This window comes from Elephas maximus, chromosome 8 (assembly GCF_024166365.1).
Source record: "Elephas maximus indicus isolate mEleMax1 chromosome 8, mEleMax1 primary haplotype, whole genome shotgun sequence".
In the NCBI taxonomy this organism is placed as follows: domain Eukaryota; kingdom Metazoa; phylum Chordata; class Mammalia; order Proboscidea; family Elephantidae; genus Elephas; species Elephas maximus.
Genome location: NC_064826.1, coordinates 92951773 through 92971481, shown reverse-complemented (window position 1 = coordinate 92971481; position 19709 = coordinate 92951773). Strand labels below are relative to the sequence as shown.

The window sequence follows — 19709 nt, the reverse complement described above, 5'->3', positions numbered from 1 at the left end:
AATGCGTCTTTTGATTTCTTGACTGCTGCTTCCATGGCTGTTGATTGTGGATCCAAGTAAAATGAAATCCTTGACAACTTCAATCTTTTTTCCATTTATCATGATGATGCTCATTGGTCTAGTTGTGAGGATTTTTGTTTTCTTTATGTTGAGGTGTAATCCATACTGAAGGCTGTGGTCTTTGATCTTCGCTAGTAAGTGCTTCAAGTCCTCTTCACTTTCAGCAAGCAAGGTTGTGTTATCTGCATAACGCAGGCTGTTAATGAGTCTTCCTCCAATCCTGATTCCCCGTTATTCTTCATATTTATACATATACTGAAAGAGACTGGAAATATGTGTATACATGGTTGAATGCATAGTTACGTATAGGACAACTTTGATTTCCTTCATTTTATTTAACTGTATTTTTTATTTTTATAAAATAAGAAGTTATGATCTTTAAAATCATTGAATATCCATCATGAGTCATGCCCATCTGGGTAAGTTGCCCCTTCTCCAGGCCCTGTGCTTACTTCTGTCATTATATTTTCAAAACTATTTTATAACTTTATGTTTTTTTCTCTTCTTTCCTAGATTAGAAGCTTCTGTGGACAAAAGCAAAATCTCTCACTTTTACATCCCTACTGTCTTGTCAGAGCCTGGTATTGTGTACATTTTGGAGAACAAGCAGAGCATAACACAGTGAGCAGTTATGGGTAGAGTCAGTGTGAAACACAGTGAGCAGCTGTGGGCACAGGCAGTGTGCAATGCAGCAAGCAGTCCTGGGTACAGGCAGTGTGCTATACAGCAAGCAGTCTTGAACACAAGCAGTGTGCAATGCAGTGAGCAGTCCTGGGTATGTAGAGAGTGCAATACAGCAAGCAGTCTTGGGTACATAGAGAGTGCAATGCAACAAGCAGTCTTGGACACAGGCACTGTGTAACTCATTATGCAGTCTTGGACAAGTAACTTCCTTGGTTTACTCACATCTAAAAAGAGAAATATGGTTTACTGTCATCTCTGGTAGAGCAGTGGTTAAGAACTCGGCTGCTAACTAAAAGGTCAGCAGTTCAAATCCACCAGCCACTCCTTGGAAACCCTATGGGGCAGTTCTACTCTGTCCTATAGGTTCGCTATGAGTTGGAATTGACTAAACAGCAATGCGTTTGGTTTTTTTTTTTTGGTCATCTCTGGGTTTCCTCCCAGATTTAAGTTCAAGATTCTCTGCCTGTATCCATGAATTAGGCATGATTTAACAAACTAGGAACATCAGGGGGATTGTGTGACTTGTCCAATTTCTTCTTTAGTGTCTTCTGGAAGGTGTAGAAAGTGCCCGGGTAGTGCAGTGGTTGAAGTGTTCAGCTGCTAATTGAAAAGTCAGCACTTGGAACCCACCAGTCACTCCTCAGAAGTCTGCTTCCTTAAAGATCATAGCCTTGGAAACCCTTTGGGGCAGTTCTACTCTGTCCTGTAGGGTTGCTATGAGTTGGAATCAACACAATGGCAATGGGTGTGTATGTGTAGGAGGGACGGGGGATGGTGTAGAAGATTGAGATTCAGGAAATGTCTGCTCTGTGGGAACTGGGTTAGGAAGCCTTTTCTGTGGGTTTTAAATAATGGATTATTTGCAGCTACATTTGTCTTTGCAAGTTTACAAAGACCTGAACAGATGAGAATAGTTAAAATCTGGGATTAAATACACGGACAATAATTTTATGAGACCTTGGTAGAAATTTTTTTTTTTTTTTAATTTTTCAACAATGTACAGAAAATATCCTCTGTGATAAAGTAAGCATCTTTCTGTATGTTTTTTCTTTGGACCTGAGATTAAGGAAGAATGATTGGGGGTTGGGGGGGGCATAAATCACAGTCCCCGCATCTTCAGGTCAAACTCTGAGACCCTTCCAACATCAGTGATTCTGCTGTTGCTGCCATCTCTTAGCAACATTCTTCAATTATCCCACCAACACTGATCATGGTGAAACATCAAGTTCACCTAAAAGAGCCTGTTATGGTTCACATTAGTTTCCTATGACTGCTGTAACAGATTATCACAAATCAGCAGTTTAAAATTGCACAAATGTATTATTTTGTAATTCTGGAGGTCAGAGCCCAAAATGGTCTTGCTGAGCTAAAATCAAGGTGTTCACAGAGTTGAATTCCTTCTGGAGGCTCTAGGGGAGGATCCACTTTCATGCCTTTTCCAGCTTCTGGAGGATCCCCAAATTCCTTGGCTTGTGGCTCCTTCCACCTTCAAAGCCATTAATAGCCAGTCAAGTCTTTCTCACAACACATCACTCTGATACTGACTTTTGCCTCCCACTTCCATATTTAAGTACCCTTGTGATTACAATGAGCCTACCCAGAAAATCCAGGATAATCTCCCTATTTAAAGGTCATCTGATCATCATTGTTGTTGTGTGCTATTGAGTAAATTCTGGCTCATAACAACAACCCTACAGGACAGAGTAAAACTGCCCCATAGGGTTTCCAAGGTTGTAATCTTTATGGAAGCAGATTGCCACATCTTTTTCCCAAGAAGCAGCTAGTGGGTTTGAACTGCCAATCTTTCTGTTAGCAGACGACCACTTAACCACTGCCCCACCAGGGCTCCTTGGTCATCTGATTACCAACCTGGATTTTATCTGTCCATCTTAATTTTCCATATTTATAGGTTCTGGGACATCTCTGGGAAGCCATTGTTTACCATACACTTTTAACCAAGGTTGTGTTAAATTAGGAAATTAACTTTAGAATATTATGAGTTGATCTCTATTCCCTTCCCCAGACTTTGCTCAGAAGTCTATCTAATCCATCTTGGATGAAGCTTTTACAGCTTTAAATGAATTCTGGTTCCTTCCATCTTCCAGAGTCAGGAACTACTTCCTCAAAACCAGCCATAGTGGTCCAGGTTTTCCAGAACAATCTCAATTTTGAATAATTTGTTGCATTGTAAGACCAGTCAGAATATGTGCTCCAATTCAGGGAGAGGAAAATATGACCTTGTAACCATTAGCCTAACATTGGTGGGCAATGGTGGAGTAAATTTCCTCTCAGTTCAGATCTCAGAATGCACATGTAACAATATGCTAAAATGGAGACACAAGGAGAGTCTCTGAAGAGCCCATGAAAGTGCCCCATAGGGAAAATTATCACTGAACACTGGACAAGTAGAGTGCCTCTATTAGATCATCACAACAGTGCTAATCAAGTAAGAACTTTACTGTCCTTCTGCTTTTATCTGTCTCCTGGCATCTCCTCCCTCCCCTATGTACCACTCTTGCCCTGGAGGTTAAAAACCATAATTAGGAAGTCCAAGAAGGAGTAGATGTAGAAAGCAAAGTAGAGAAAGCAATACCCCTTCCACCCTTTCCAGTGCAAGAAGCTGGCCTTTTCTTTAGCCCTGGCTTAGAATAGACCACAGGCTGGGGGCTGTACCCTGTGGATTCATTTCCAGAATTCATCAGGCTGAGTCAGCCCACGAATGGGCAAATTTGACCCTAGATTCTAACTCTGGTTTTAACACCTGTATTAGTTTCCTATTACTGCTTTCTCAAATTAGCACAAACTTAGTGGCTTAAAAAGAAATCACAAATTTGTTATCTTATATTTCTGGAGTTCAGAAAGTCCTAAAAGGGTCTTACAAGGTAAATTCAAGGTGCCAGCAAAGCTATGTTCCTTCCGGAGTGAGGCTCTGAGAAAGAATGTTTCCTTGCCTTATCCAACTTCTCGAGGCTGTCTGCATTCCTTGGCTGGTGGCCCCTTCCTCCGTCTTCAAAGTGTATCACTTCAACATCTGCTTCTGTCACAGCTCCTCTCTCTGACTTTAACCCTCCAGCCTCCGCCTCATAAAGACCCTTGTGATTCCATTGGATCCACTGGGTAATTGACAACAATATTCCTATCTCAAGAACCTTAGTTTTATCACATCTTCAAAGTCCCTTTTGCTAGTTAACATGTGTGAAGTACTAATGAAATGGAATATTCTAGTCAATAGAAAATAGAACACACACACACTTCTGTTCCTTAGTGGTGTAGTGGTTAAAAGCTCAGCTGCCAACCAAAAAAAAAATCAGCAGCTTGAATCCACCAGTTATTCCTTGGGAACTCTATGGGCAGTTCTAATCTGTCCTAAAGGATCACTATGAGTCGGAATTGACTACACCAGTGGGTTTGGTTTGGGTTGTCTCTCTGCTTGCTTCTCTCTTTCATATCTCAAAAGAGATTATGACACAGCCTAATCTTGTAGATTGAGTCCTGCCTCATTAACATAACTGCCTCTAATCCTGCCTCATTAACATCACAGAGGTAGGATTTACAACATATAGGAAAATCCCATCAGATAACAAAATGGTGGACAATCACACAATACTGGGAATCATGGCCTAGCCAAGTTTACACACATTTGTGAGGGACACAATTCAATCCGTAACAGTTGCTATAAGTCAGAAGCAACTCGGCAGCAATGGGTTTATATATATAAAGCAATTGTAATTTTAGCAGACATTCCTCCAGGCTTTTTCACAGGTTGTGGAAATTAGGATGTGGGTGTCTCTAAGGTCCATTATTCTGTCCACCACGCATCCCTCTTTCTCCCATTATCCAGCAGAGCGGAGACCACTTGTACTGAACTCTAGTTCCACATCCACTTCTGAGTTAAGACACCTACGGTACCAGTTTGTCACAGCGAATCCACCTACTTTGTTGGTTCTGTAGACTGCTCTTTGAGAAAATGCAAATGGACATGCAAGGCTCTGATTACAGTTAAGTTACCTGAGAAGGTAATTCTTAAAACAGACAAATTTTTTTTTTCTTAAGAACATAAGCTTCAGTGAAACAGACTTAATTTAAATCCAGGCTCTGCCATCCACTAGCTGTGTCACTGAGAGCAAGCTGCTGCCTTTTTCTAAGCTTTGCCACGTCCACCTCAGCCACTGTTTCTGCCAGCCTCATACTCCATCCCTGAGATCTCTCTGTGTGAAATTTAAGGGATAATCAGGGTATTTTAAATTATATAGTGTCAGAACGGAATTTGATATACTTCTTAGAAATAGATAAGTAGAAAATGAATACCACCACTCCCGCCACTGACCATCAAGTTGATTCTAACTCATGGCGACCCATGCATGTGAGAGTAGGACTGTACTCTGTAGGGTTTTCAATGGCTGATTTTTCAGAAGTAGATCACCAGGCCTTTTTTCTGAGGTACCTCTGGGTGGATTTGAACTTCTAAACTTTTAGTAGAACCAAGCTCACTAACCATTTGCACCACCCAGATACTTTAAAAATAAACAATATCATATATTTTAGGTGGGTGTTTGTTTTACATAAGAAGACTAAGGTTTGATATATTCTCTAAAGATATTTTCAATATTTATTTACCAGAACCTATAATACAAGAGGAGCCCTGGTGGTGCAGTGGTTAAAAGCTACAGCTGCTAACCAGAGGGTCAGCAGTTCAAATTCTCCAGCTGCTCCTTGGAAACTCTAAGGGGCAGTTCTACGCTGTCCTACAGGGTTGCAATGAGTTGGAATCGACTTTATGGCATTGGGTTTGTTTTTTTTTTTTTGCTTTATAACACACACACACAAAACAAATCCCAAAACAGAAAAATTACTTACATGTTTGTAAGACACCCAGGTGATGAAATGTTCTGTACATTGTAAAATATGATGTTTGCAATGAAGGTATTATTATTCACACTCTGGCCCCTCCCTCTCTCTGAAGTATGCTCAAGTTGTTCTCAGCTTCCATGGTTCTGGATTCCAGTTCTTTTTTATTTTATATAGGGGGATAGAATTACATATGTATGTGTGTGTGCAAATGTGTTTTACTGACTGATTAGAACATTCACTAGTATTTAGCACATGTTTCATTAATTAGCAGTTTTTATATGTTAAAGATGAGATACCAAAATGCCATTCTGAAAAATGGTTCTGGAATGACATCCACACACAAAAAATATTGCCACCTGGAAACCAAAAATAGAGCACCATGCTTATAAGGAGTTCTTACCTCCTGAATTTCTTTCTGTACCTCTCCGGAATCTGCTGGCTCTCTCAGTCACACCATTTCATTGTTAATGTTTAGCCCCTACAGCTCTGTATTATTTTTGACTCTGCGCCTATCCACAGAAATCAATAAGGCTTTAATCTCCTTTTGTCTTTTCCCCAGTGAACTTTTCAACCCCCTCATCACCAACAGCACTTTACATCATTCTGTTTGTTTCTAACATTCTAATCTGAAAAACTTGCAATTAAGCCAAGTCTATTAGTTTTGGAAAAATAAAAGGATTTTTATGAATAGGAAGAAAGAGAAAGGAAGGCAGACTTTCGGTGTATCTTTCTCTCAGTGATCTAACGAGACATTGGGGTTACTATGGCACCAGGAGAAGTTCTTGATAAACAGTCTTACCTCCCTCAGTTGAAGTAGAGCTCTCAGGACCGGCAAAGTCCATCCCCCGAAGCCTCTGGTCCTCAAAGCCCCCTCTACCAGCCCCTACTCACCTGCGACCACAGCTCCTCTCCTGAACCGCAGGAAAGTTGTGTGCCTGGACATATCGGAAAGGAAACAGTGTAGCATTTGACTAATCTTGCATAATATTTTCATAATCCACGCCCAATTGTCCTAAGGAAAAACCTGTTTTCCTGATCCCTCTGGATCAGGAAATAACCAAAAGAGGGGGCTTAGCACACTGTGGCTCCTCAGATAAATGAACCAGTCTGGAGCACTTTCTTCCCCATGGACCTTACAAGATTTTTTGAGCTCTACTTTGAGCTAGACCCTGGGCTAAAAAAAGGAGATATAAAGATGAACACATCCTGCTCCTCTCCCCCAAGGAGTGTGTAGCCTTTTGGACATCACAAATGTTAAAACAATTAGCAGCTACTCTGGGGGAGCAATGAGGACACAGACGGAGAAGGGATGAATTACACTTTTGGGGAAGGAGATAATGATTGAAATGAGTTTTAAAGCTCAAGTAGGAGCTTCAGTGATGAATGAGGGTTGAGCTACGGCTGGAGATCTGGGGAGGATGTTGAAGGCACAGACAGTAGCATATACAAAATTTTCAAACAGGATGGTACATTTGGGACATTGGTGACTCAATGGTAGAAATCTCTCCTTCCATGTGGGAGATCCAGGTTCGATTTCTGGCCAATGCAACTCAAGTGCAGCCACCACCTATCTGTCAGTAGAGGCTTGTGTGCTGCTATGACATTGAATAGGTTTCAGAGGTGCTTCCAGACTAAGATAGACTAGGAAGAAAGACCTGGTGATCTATTTCTGAAATGAGCCAAGAAAAACTCCATGAATCACACGGGCCTGATCTGCGACCAATCATGAGGTTGGTGTAAGACTAGGCAACATTTCCTTCTGTTGTACTGAGGATCGTCATGAGGTGGGTGCCAACTAAACCAGCTAACATTGACAACATTTGGGGAACTGCGAAGAAGCTTGTATGGTTAAAACATAGAGTACGTGGAAGCAAAGGAGAGAGACAAGGCTGAAAAAAGAAGACTTGCTAAGTGCACTAATTTATGACAGAAAATAATTGTGAATTTTGTGTGAATTTGAGTGCTATGATGATTCTATACCTCAGACTCTGAGTTTAGCATATTATGTATAATTTTAATAGAGAAGCGTCAAGAGAAAACGTTCACTGTATATTCATGACAAAAAAAAATGTGCTCACAAATTAGGTGGTCTGGCTGATCAAAAGACCTAGCTTGAATTAGGACAAAGATCACCAACTTCCAATGAATTAGAATAAAGTATATTTAATATTAAAGCTGTATCAGTGCCCTTGAATATTCCTTTGACAATTCAGAAAGCTCTTCCAGACTTCAAAGTGGCTCAGAACTGTCATTATTATGAACATCAATCATGCAAGGAGCAAAGTGCTTGCTAACAAGGTCGACTGAGGCCGAGGTGAGCTCAGGGTTCTCCTATTTAAAAAAAAAAAAAAAAAAAAAACCTTGCATTTTAGAGTATTTTTACACTTTCATGTGCCGTGAAGCCTCCTGACAGATTGGATCTGGGCCAGCGTAACAAATGAAGCACTGCACTAACAATGTTAATACAAATAATGAGAATAAACCACATTTCCCCACGTGATCTAGCAAACATATGGTCTTGTGGTTGAAACTTGGCAAGTTCATTGTCATAAGAACCCTGAAAGGAAGGTGGAATGAATTGGTAATTTTATCCCTAGGTCAGACCTCCATCCTTGATATTTCCCTGTTCCCACAGTCAGGCAAACCCTTGAACCAGCAAGTACTTACTATGGTTAGCATTTCGTCCTCCAGTGAAATCACATTAATGATTATAATTTGCTCCATTAGCATTGGCTTTACAGCTTCATTTAAGTGCGTTCGCATCCATTATTTTACTCTGTTTCTAAAGGCCTCTTGGATACCAAGGGCAAAGAAGTTTTTTTTGTTTGTTTTTTTTTCTGCATTTGATATGTAAAAAGTTAAGGCTTAGAAAGATGAATTACTTTGCCTAAGTTTACATGACCTGAACTATAATGCATACTCCTATCTCCAAGTCTGAATATCCTCTCTACTGTATTGTACCGTCTCAAACACATTCCCTTAAAAGGGAGATGTCCACAGTCTGTAAATTGCTAAGATGTTTACCAGGGACTCCTGATCAGTTCTGTAGCTCTCAAGTGATTTCAGCTGGTTCAGGCCCCACTTCCCTAGCCTCCTCCAATGTCCTGGCCAGATCAGCTCCTTATACAAATTGACCTGTTCCCTTCCATATTGACTTTGACTTCTCTTGCACTCACCTAGGTTTCCCAGGTTCTGTCTACTGCCTCTACTTGGAGTTTGCCTCTTGGTCTAACAATCTAAAGTTTCATGTCTCTTTTGGACTCCCGTCTCTCCTCAATTTCTGTTTCTTCCATCGAGACTACAGTTTGGATTGTTTCTATGAAGACTATGGACTATAGGCCATGAAACAAGTGACACCTCAATCTTACGTCTGGCCAAGCCTATGCCCAACATCCCAGGCTTCTAGTTACCTGTCAGAGAGAATAAGACACCAGGGGATAGAGGTATAAAACTAACTACCCCCAAAGAACATGAGTAGGGACAGGGCTCTTCCATTCCACAACAGTAAAGGGTACAGCTGGATCCTAACTGCATCTAGTTTTTGCTTATTGGCTCAGAGCCAAGCAGGAGGGCATGCCATCTACTCAGCTAGGACCAAGATGAGCATCCTGCAGTAGAGGTCAGTCCAAGAGGGCTGCTTACCCAAGGTAAGCTGGATAGATGTTGGAAGAATCTAAATCCTAGACAAGAGGAAAGAAAGGTCATATCTAAGAATACAATGCTAAATGGCAAGTCTAAGGGCCAAGGTGAGTTATCAAGACTAAGATCCAATGTGTTGGTAGAGGTGAGGATTTGCTTCTACAGAACAAAGGTAGAGTTGGACAGGAGATGTTTAAGCAATAAGCTGCAACTTACTTTTGGCTTTAGGATTATTTATAGGATGCAGGTTTGACTAAAAAAAAAAAAAAGACTAAGGAGGTGCAAATCTTAACCAAATATACGGATCCATGAATAGTATTCTGCAGGACAAAGACAAAAGGGAGAAAGAGGAAAGAAAGTCCCAGAAAGAGGAGATGGTAGGCAGTGGAAAGGAGGGTGACAAAGAGTAGCAGAGGGTCTGACTTAATAAGCACAGGAATCATGAACGAGCAAGTAGAAACGGATCAAGCTGTTGAATCCATGCACTCATTCAGAATAATCTCTCTTTTATAAGCCAGAGAGCGGACACTAGGTTTAGCTATGGGATCTCCAAAGGAATCCCTCCCAAACTCATAGCAGGGAGTTAAAATAATCCTCTTTAGCACGGGCAGCGGAAATTCTTCCATTGTGCTTTCACTGGCCCCAAGGTCCATTCCACCATTGATGCCCCTCAATTGTCCCCAGCCCGAGGTGAGTTTTGTGGACAGAGATTTTGGTAAAAGACACCATGTCAGGTCAGTCCTCACCATTCGTAGCCCTCTCCAGTACCTTCTACAAAATGAAGTCAAATCCCTTAGTAGAGCACACAATGCACTTCTTGATCTGGCTCCAGGTCCCTGCCCAGCCTCATCTATTCCTAATACTAGATGCAAAGAGTACACAACAGCCACACTGAGTTATTCAGATCTCTACAGATTCTCCATACTCTATCTTACTTCCATGCCTTAGCATTTTTTCTTCTGCCTGACATCTTACTCTTGGTTGGTCCACTCGCAAAACTCCTAAGCCATTAGGGCTTGCCTTAAAGATTATTTCCTTTATAAATTTCTTCTTTATGTCTTATTCAGCAATTTATTTGAGCACTATGTGTTCCCAGAAGTGTTTTAATTTAAACCTCAGTCCATCCTATGGTATAGGTGCTACTTTTAGTTCCATTTTGCAGATAAGGAATCTGAGACAGAGAAAGGTTAAGTAACAACCTCTCGGAGGTAGAATCATGATTCAAATTCAGGCAGTCGACTCCAGAGTCTGTACTCTTAATTACTACCCTATGTATAGGGTATGCTCCTTGGAAACTCTATGGGGGCAGTTCTACTGTGTCGTATAGGGTTGCTATGAGTTGGAATCGACTTGACGGCAGTGGGTTTTTTTTTTTTATGCCCAGCAAAGTAGAGTTAATCTTCCCTCCCTGACGTCATTACAGTACCTTGCACATGCTACTATAAAGCCACTACCCCATTTCTTACTGCTGCTATAACAGAAATACCACAAGTAGGTGCTTTAAAGAACAGAAATTTATTTCCTCACAGTTCAGGAGGCTAGAAGTCTGAATGCAGAGTGTGGCTCTTCTTTAACTATTTCAGCTTCTGGTAGCCAGCAATTCTTGATTCTTCGTTGATCTTCAAGTAGTGTCTATCTTCTGTTTGTGCTTGCTTGTTTCTGTGTCTATGTCCTCCTTGTAAAGCACTAATGATTACGTTTAGGATACACTCTGCGGTGATATGGCCTCATTAACATAACAAAGAAAACAATATTCCCAATTGGGATTACATCCACAGGTATGGGGGTTAGGACATCAACACATATTTTGGGGGAGCACAATTCAATACAGTCACTTACCACACCTCTTGGTAAGTATTTGTTTATGTGTTTTTCTTATCCATCAAACTTGAAGATTCTAAACAGTAGAGCTAATGACTTATTTATCTTTGTACACCCTGTACTCAGTCATGTACTTGTTAACCTCAGAAAATATTTCTCCTGTATTCCTGATCTAAATTAATGACATCACTATTCACCCAGAATTCAAAGGTTTATCTTAAACGATATAATCCTAAAGGATACCTTCTTCCTCATTGTCATCAGAACAAATCATGTCAATTCTTACTTGTAAATCCCTCTCATGCCTATTCCCTTCTCTCCATCTCTACCTCCTCTGATCATTCAGGCCTGTAAAAATTCTTGTCTGAATCACAACGGCCACTTTGCTGGTCTTCTTGCATCCTTACTTCCTCCCACTCTGATCCTTCCTCAGTGCTAGTAGTGACCTGACTACGTCACTTACCTACTTACCATTATAATTGTTTGAAGTACCCCAAATGTCTCCTCTTTTTTTTTCACACATCACACCCATGTAGATGCTGCTTTCTGTCTTAGAGCCAAAACAAAAACCAAACTCGCTGCTGTCGAGGCAATTCCAACTCTTAACCACCCTAGAGGACAGAATAGAACTGCCCCACAGGGTTTCCAAGAAGATTGAAGAAGAACTGATGCCTTTGAATTATGGTGTTGATGAAAAATATTGAATATACCATGGACTGCCAGAAGAACGAACAAGTCTGTCTTGGAAGAAATACAACCAGATTGCTCCTTGGAAGTGAGGATGATGAGACTTCGTCTCATGTACTTTGGACATGTTATAAAGAGGAACTAGTTCCTGGAGAAGGACATCATGCTTGGTAAAGTAGAGGGTCAGCGAAAAAGGATGATGCAGGACTGGACAGTATTTCGTTCTGTTGTACATACACCCTCTATGAGTCAGAAACAGCTCGACAGCACCTAACAACAATAACAACACCATAGTGGTGGATTTGAACTGCTGACCTTTTGGTTAGCATCCAAGCTCTTCGCCACTGCACCATGGGACAGACGTTCCCTAATTTCTTTGCTGCGTAGTTCTTACTCATCCTTTAAGATGCAACTCAATCCATTTATTTTACTTATCCATTCCACTGTTGATGAAACTTCAGTTGGGCTTCAGTGCTACCCAATCGCCTACAATAAAATTATGAGCATTCTTGTTCATGTTCTTTTCATGACCCAGCATGTGAGTTTGTCTGCGATATGTACGTAGGAGACAGATTGCAGGGTCAAGGTCAGCTAGTCAAGGCCGCAAAGGCTGGTTCAAAGCCAGAGGCTTGGTGAGAATGGTGACTCAGATATGGCTAAGAATACATTTACCTTGAATTTTTTTTTAATTACGTACTTAAGATCAAAGATACAGGGCATTATGAATAATCATAATTCTCTGGGGTCTCTTTTTAATTCGGTGAGGCTAATCAAAGTTTGGAAGTCTCAGCTGTGCTCCAAGAGTGAAAAACATGCCATATTTGGAGGTCCAGAGTCTTTTTGTTATTTTTGTTGGTGGTGGAGGGGAGAAGGGGGTTGATAGCGTAATAATACCAGCTGCCAATGATCCATCCTATTACCACAAAGGAATGTTATGCTATTATGCTATAACCCATAGCAGAGTTAAATGATTTGGTTACTTTTCTGTTTGTTTTTTCCTACGGCATCATGTTCCTATTCATGTCTTCACAGTACAGGCCATTGCCTACCCTAGAGGGTTTATGCATACTGAAACCAAAAAAAAACCCATTGCCATCAAGTGGATTTCGACTCATAATGACCCTATTGGACAGAGTAGAGCTGCCTCATAGGGTTTCCAAGAAGCAGCTTGTGGATTTGAACTGCCAATCTTTTGGTTAGTAGCTGAGCTCTTAACCACTGTGCTACCAGGACTCTTTATGCATACCTAGTCACATTTAATCTCATCTGGTTCTGCTATATTGCTTTCCAGAAGGGTGTTGTATTGTCCACACTCCCACCAACAGTACAGGAGAGATCCTAATTCACAAATACTTTCTAACTTTGGATGCTATTTGATTTTTTCATTTAGACGGTATAAAGTGGTATATTTGTATTAATTTTCATTTCCTTTATCAGCCCTTTACTAATGAGGGTGAGAATCCCTTCATACACTTGTTATCTGTCCATGTGCTCCTTTCTTTGAATTGTATAGTCATAACTTTTGCTTATTTTTCTATTGTGTTCATTTTTGTTTCTGGTTTATTCATAAGAGTCCTTTGCATTTTCTAGATTAATCCCTTGTTGGTTTTTGAATTTGAAATGTGTACTCCTAATCTGCCACCCATATGTTAACTTAATCTATAGAGTTGTTTATTGAACAGAGGTCTTTAATTTTGATGTTGTCAAATCCAATTTTTGCCTTATGCTTTGTGCTTTGGGGTTCTTATTGAAGAAGCACTTCCCCACTCAATGATAAAAAAAAAATCTCATCTTTTCCCTTGTTCATTTTATAGCTTCACTTTTTATATTTAGGTCTTTTATGCCTTGGGAGTTCACTTTTCTATGGTTTAAAGTCTGGACTCAATTGTATTTTTTATGCATCTGATGAGTCAGTTTTCTGAATAGCATCTCCTGAACAATCCACGTGTCCATCCATTTCCCCTTTCTCTTCTTTGTGGTTTATTTCCTTAATGTACCAACTCTCTCTGTCTTTCTCTGCTTATCTCTCTGTATTGAGTTTGTTCTATGCGTCTACTTGTCTGCTCCACTCCCACATATTTTTTAATTATTTTGACTTTTACAGTAAATTTTCACAAGTGACAGGGCAAAGCCCTTTTTTTTCATTGCTTTAAATGTTATTCTTGCACAACATTTTACAATAAATTTGTTGAAATGCTTAGAGATTCCTCTTGCAATTTACCACCCAAACTGGTTTTTAACTGTTGCATTGAATTTGCAGAATAATTTTAGGATAAGTGACATCTTTAAAATTTTAGGTTTTATCATTGGTAATTTTTTAATTATGGTGTATTTCTCCTATTCGGATATTCATTTTTGTTCTCTAATAGAGTTATCATTTTCACACAATAAATGCCTTGTGTACTTTTTCTTAGGTTTTATTCCTAGATAATTTATAGTTACTTTACTTTTGCAAATAGCTTTATGCTTTCTAGTCTATTTTCTAATTGCCGGTAGAGAGGAATGATACAGATCTATAATATATAAATTTGTACCTGGCAACCTTGCTGAATTCTCTTATTTGTTACCATAGTTTGAAAATTCTGTTAGGCTTTCTTTGTAGATGATCATGTACTTCATAATAATGTCTATGGTGTCCACATCCTTTCTTCATACTTTTTATTTATTTATTTATCTCAATGCTGTGGCCAGAAATTTTAATACTCTTTTGAGCAAAAGTACTGATATTGGGCAAATCTTTTTTTATTCCCTACGTTAAAAGGACCAAGTCTATGTTCCTCTACTGCATATGACATTTGCTGAAGATCTTTAATACGTAGCAAGGAAAACATGTTTTAGTCCTAGTTTTCTAATAATTTTCTGAGTTAAATTTTATGTACCACTTTCCTGAGATAAATTGTCATCAGTTATGGCATATGGTGTTTTAAATACGCTATTCTGTTAGCTTATATTCAATTTGACTGTTCCATCTATCTCTTTAAATGAAATGTCCATCTAATTTCCATTTCTTCATCATATCTAGTTTTGAAATTGCAAACATACTAGCCTTGTAAAATAAGTTAGTCAGCTTTCCTTTTTTTTCTTAAATTTCATTTAAAAATTGATAAAAACCTTCTCTAATGCTACCTGGACCTAGGGCTTTCTTTTGGTGAGAGTGGGGTAGAGGTGGAGGTCTTTAATAATTTCTTTGATACTATGGTATATTTGTGCTTTCTATTTCTTTTTGTCATTATTTGGACTATATGAAGAAGAACAGGGCATCAGGATTGGAGGAAGACTCATTAACAAACTGCATTATGCAGATGATACAACCTTGCTTGCTGAAAGTGAGAAGAGGACTTGAAGCACTTACTAACGAAGATCAAAGACCACAGCCTTCAGTATGGATTACATCTCAACATAAAGAAAACAAAAATTCTCACAACTGGACCAATGAGCAACCTCATGATAAATGGAGAAAAGATTGAAGTTGCTAAGGATTTCATTTTACTTGGATCCACAATCAACAGCCATGGAAGCAGCAGTCAAGAAATCAAAAGATGCACCTCGACATAAAGAAAACAAAAATCCTCACAAATGGACCAATGAGCAACATCATGATAAATGGAGAAAAGATTGAAGTTGCTAAGGATTTCATTTTACTTGGATCCACAATCAACAGCCTTGGAAGCAGCAGTCAAGAAATCAAAAGATGCATTGCACTGGGTAAATCTGCTGCAAAGGACCTCTTCAAAGTGTCGAAGAGCAAAGACATCACCTTGAAGACTAAGGTGCGCCTGACCCAAGCCACGGTATTTTCAATTGCATCATATGTATGTGAAAGCTGGATAATGAATAAGGAAGACCAAAGAGTTGACGCCTTTGAATTGTGGTGTTGGCGAAGGATATTGACTATACCATGGACTGCCAAAAGAATGAACAAATCTGTCTTGGAAGAAGTGCGGCCAGAATGCTCCTTGGAGGCAAGGATGGTGAGACTGCGTTTTACATACTTTGGACATGTTGTCAGGAGGTAGCAGTCCCTGGAGAAGGACATAATGCTTGGCAGAGTACAGGGTCAGAGGAAAAGAGGAAGACTCTCAAGGAGGTGGATTGACACAGTGGCTGCAACAATGAGCTCAAGCATAACAACATTTGTAAGGATGGCTCAGGACTGGGCAGTGTTTCGTTCTGTTGTGCATAGGGTCGCTGTGAGTCGGAACCGACTCAACGGCACCTAACAACAACAATGTTTTTCTAGAAATTTGCACATTTGACTCAAGGTTTCCAATTTATTGGCTCTAGTAATTTTTTTAGTAATTTATGATATTTTTTTCAAACTTCTTCAAACTACCATGGTGCCCATGGTTGTTTTTCAATTTTCTGAAATAATTTGGAGATAAATGTCTTTTCCATTATTATTCTTGACAGACAAATGCTTAGTTTATACATCTTTATAAATATCCAAGTTTTGGTTTTGTTAAACTATATATATATATATATACACCAAACCAAACCCATTGCCATCGAGTCGATTCTGACTCATATATATATATATATATATATATATATATATATATCCAAACCCATTGTATATGGAACTCTGGTGGCACAGTGATTAAGAGCTTGACTGCTAACCAAAAGGTTGGCAGTTCAATTCCACTAGCTGTTCCTTGGAAACCCTAAGGTGCAGTGCTAATCTGTCCTATAGTGTCACTATGAGTATATATTCTCTATTCCATTTATTTCTCCTCTAATCTTTCTCATCTCTATATATGACTTTTTCAATGCCATATTAGGTCATTTGTTTTAAATCTTTCATGTTTATTGATCAATGTATTTGAACTTGTGAACTTTCTTTTAAGCAATATGTATTCTGTCACTAAAATTTTTACACACGGTTCTTTCATTTTGTTATGGTCTCAGTCTTCTTAAATTTCCCTAAAAATTTTGCCTTCAACTCGATCGTTATTGGGTAGTATTATTTTTAACAGCTATATTGAGATTTATATTGAGATATAATTCAAGTGATATAAAATATACCCATTTAAATAGTACATTTGAAAGTTTTTAATATATTTATAGAATTGTGCAACCATTAGCACAATTTAACTTTAGAAAATTTTTATCCTTCCTAAAAGAAACCCTTTATCCGTTAGCAGTCACTCTGCATTCCCCCCACTCTCCCTCCCTCCTCAGCGCTGAACAACCACCAATCTACTTTCTGTCACTATAGATTTGTCTATTCTGGACATTTCATATAAATTAAATCATAGACTATTTGGTCTTTTGAGTCTGGATTCTTTCACTGGACATAATGGCTTCAAAGTTCATCTGTGTAGCATGTATTAGTACTCCACTCATTTTCATTGCCAAATAATATTCCATTGTGTGCATATACATTTTATTCATTTATTCATCAATTTATGGACATTTGGATTGTGGCCACTTTTTGACTATTATGAACAATGCACACTGTGGCCAGCAATGAACATTCATATACAAGCTCTTGTGTGGATATATGTTCTCATGCCTCTTGGGTGTATGTGTAGAAATGGAATTGCTGGATCAGATGGCATCTCTACACTTAACTATATGAGGAACTGCCAAACTGTTTTTCAAAGTGGCTGCACAATTTTACGTTTCTACCAGCAATATATGAAAGTTTCAGTTTCTCCACACTCTTGTCAATACCTGTAATTATCTTTTTTATTATAGCCATCCTAATGTCTTGGAAGAAGTACAACCAGAACGCCCCTTAGAAGCAAGGATAGCGAGACTGTATCTTAACATACTTTGGACATGTTGTCAGGAGGTAGCAGTCCCTGGAGAAGGACATAACGCTTGGCAGAGTACAGGGTCAGAGGAAAAGAGGAAGACCCTCAAGGAGGTGGATTGACACAGTGGCCGCAACAATGGGCTCAAGCATAACAATGATTGTGAGCAATATGCAGGACCGGGCAGTGTTTCGTTCTGTGGTACATAGGGTCGCTATGAGTTGGAACCAACTTGACAGCACCTAACAACAGAAACAATGGGTATGAAGTGGCATCTCATTGTGGTTTTGATTTGCATTTCCCTAGTGACAAATAATTTTGAGTATTTTCTCATATGCTTACTGACCATTTGTACATCTTCTTTGGAGAAACATCTAGTCAAGTCATTTGACATTTTAAAATTGGGTTATTTATCTTTTTTTGTTATTGAATTGTAGGAGTTCCTTATATGGATATAAGTCATTCATCAGATATATGATATGTAAATACTTTCTATTCTGTGGGCTGTCTTTTTACTTTCTTGAAGATACCATTTTACAAATTGTGATGAAGTGCAATTTATCTGTTTTATCTTTTGTCACTTGTTATTTTGGTGTCATGCTAACGAAACCATTGTTTAAACTAAGGTCATGAAGATTTATTCCTATGTTTACTTCTAACAGTCTTGTATTTTTAGCCCTTCATGTAGGTCTATGATCTATTTTGAGTTATTTTTGTGTATAGTGTGAGGTAGGAATTCAGCTTAATTCTTTTCCATGTGGCTATTCAGTTACCACACTACCGTTTATTGAAAAGACTCTTATTTCCTCTCATTGAATTGTCTTGGCACCTCTGCCTAATGAATTGGCCATAAATGTATGGGTTTATTTTTGGACTCTCAATTGTATTCCATAGATCTGTATGTCTGTCCTTATGTCATTACCATACTATCTTGATTACTGTATGTTTGTAGTATGTTTTGAAATTGGAAATGTGAGTCCTCTAACTTTGGTCTTCTTGTTCAAGATTGTTTTGACTACTTTGGGTCTTGATAGTATTATTACCGTTTCCTAGCATATGAGTTTTAAGTTATCTTCTCTAATTTTTCTTAAGTTTTGTTTAAAGCTCATAGTTTGATGTTGATTATATGGAATTAATTTGTGGCTAGTGCCTGGTCAATTTTCATGAATGTTCCCTGTATTATTATGAATAATGCGAATTTCTCTTTCATGAACTTTGTATATATTAGTTTGGACATGTCAAAGTGTTGCTCAAATCTTCTTTTTATATTTACTTATAACCAGTAGATTCCAATGTGCATCAGAGTAGGACTGTGCTCTACAAGGTTTTTGGTGGCTGATCTTTCAAAAGTTGATTGCCATATCTTTCTTCTGAGATGCCTACGGGTATACTTAAATCTTCGACATTTTAGTTAACAGCCAAGCTCCTTAACTGTTTGTACCACTTAAAAAAAACGAACCAAAACCACTGCTGTCGAGTCGATTCCGACTCATAGCGACCCTATAGGACAGAGTAGAACTGCCCCATAGAGTTTCCAAGGAGCACCTGGCAGATTTGAACTGCCAACTTCTTGGTTAGCAGTCGTAGCACTTAACCACTACACCACCAGGGTTTGTACCACTAAGGGACTCCATGTTTGCTTATACTTACTTGTCACTTAACCTATCAATCTCTGAGCTGGGGTTGTTAAAATCACAAATTACCATGTTTGGTTTATCTATTTCTTACTGTGGTCTTATTAATTTGCTTATTTATTTATTGCCTCATGTATCTTGAGATGTGTGATTAAATACATATATATCAATGCTTATTGCATTTTTTGTTTATTTTTATCCTCGATTTTTTTGGCCTTAAATATATTTCAACTGATTTTAAAATTCGTTACCCAAGTTAACTTTTTCCATTCCTTAATTTTCAATATTTCTATACTTTTTGTTTTATATTTGACTCTTTTATTTTTCAGTATCTTTAATTTCAAAAGGAGTGTCTCTTTTAGACAACATATTCTGGTCTTTAATCATTCTGACTTATGATTGATAAGCTTAATGTATTTTCATTGAAAGTGATTACTGTTGTTTTTGAATTTATTTAAGCCCCCTTATTTTCTATTTCCACTTTTCATACTGTGACAGTTAAGATTGTTTGTCGACTTGGCTGGGCCATGATCCTCAGTGATTATATGTGATCACTTCCATGATGGAATCCGCTGTG

The 19709-nt window shown here is 38.7% G+C and overlaps 1 protein-coding gene across 1 annotated transcript in view; it reads right to left on the bottom strand.

Annotated features, from left to right (window-relative positions):
- The window catches only part of ITPRID1 (ITPR interacting domain containing 1), a 147348-nt gene extending 140827 nt beyond the window's left edge, over nt 1-6521 (bottom strand). The window contains exon 1 of the mRNA XM_049893558.1: nt 6487-6521. The gene's annotated coding sequence lies outside the window, so the exon portion shown is untranslated. The remainder of the gene's footprint in view (nt 1-6486) is intronic.
- Between the last annotated feature and the right edge of the window lie 13188 nt (nt 6522-19709).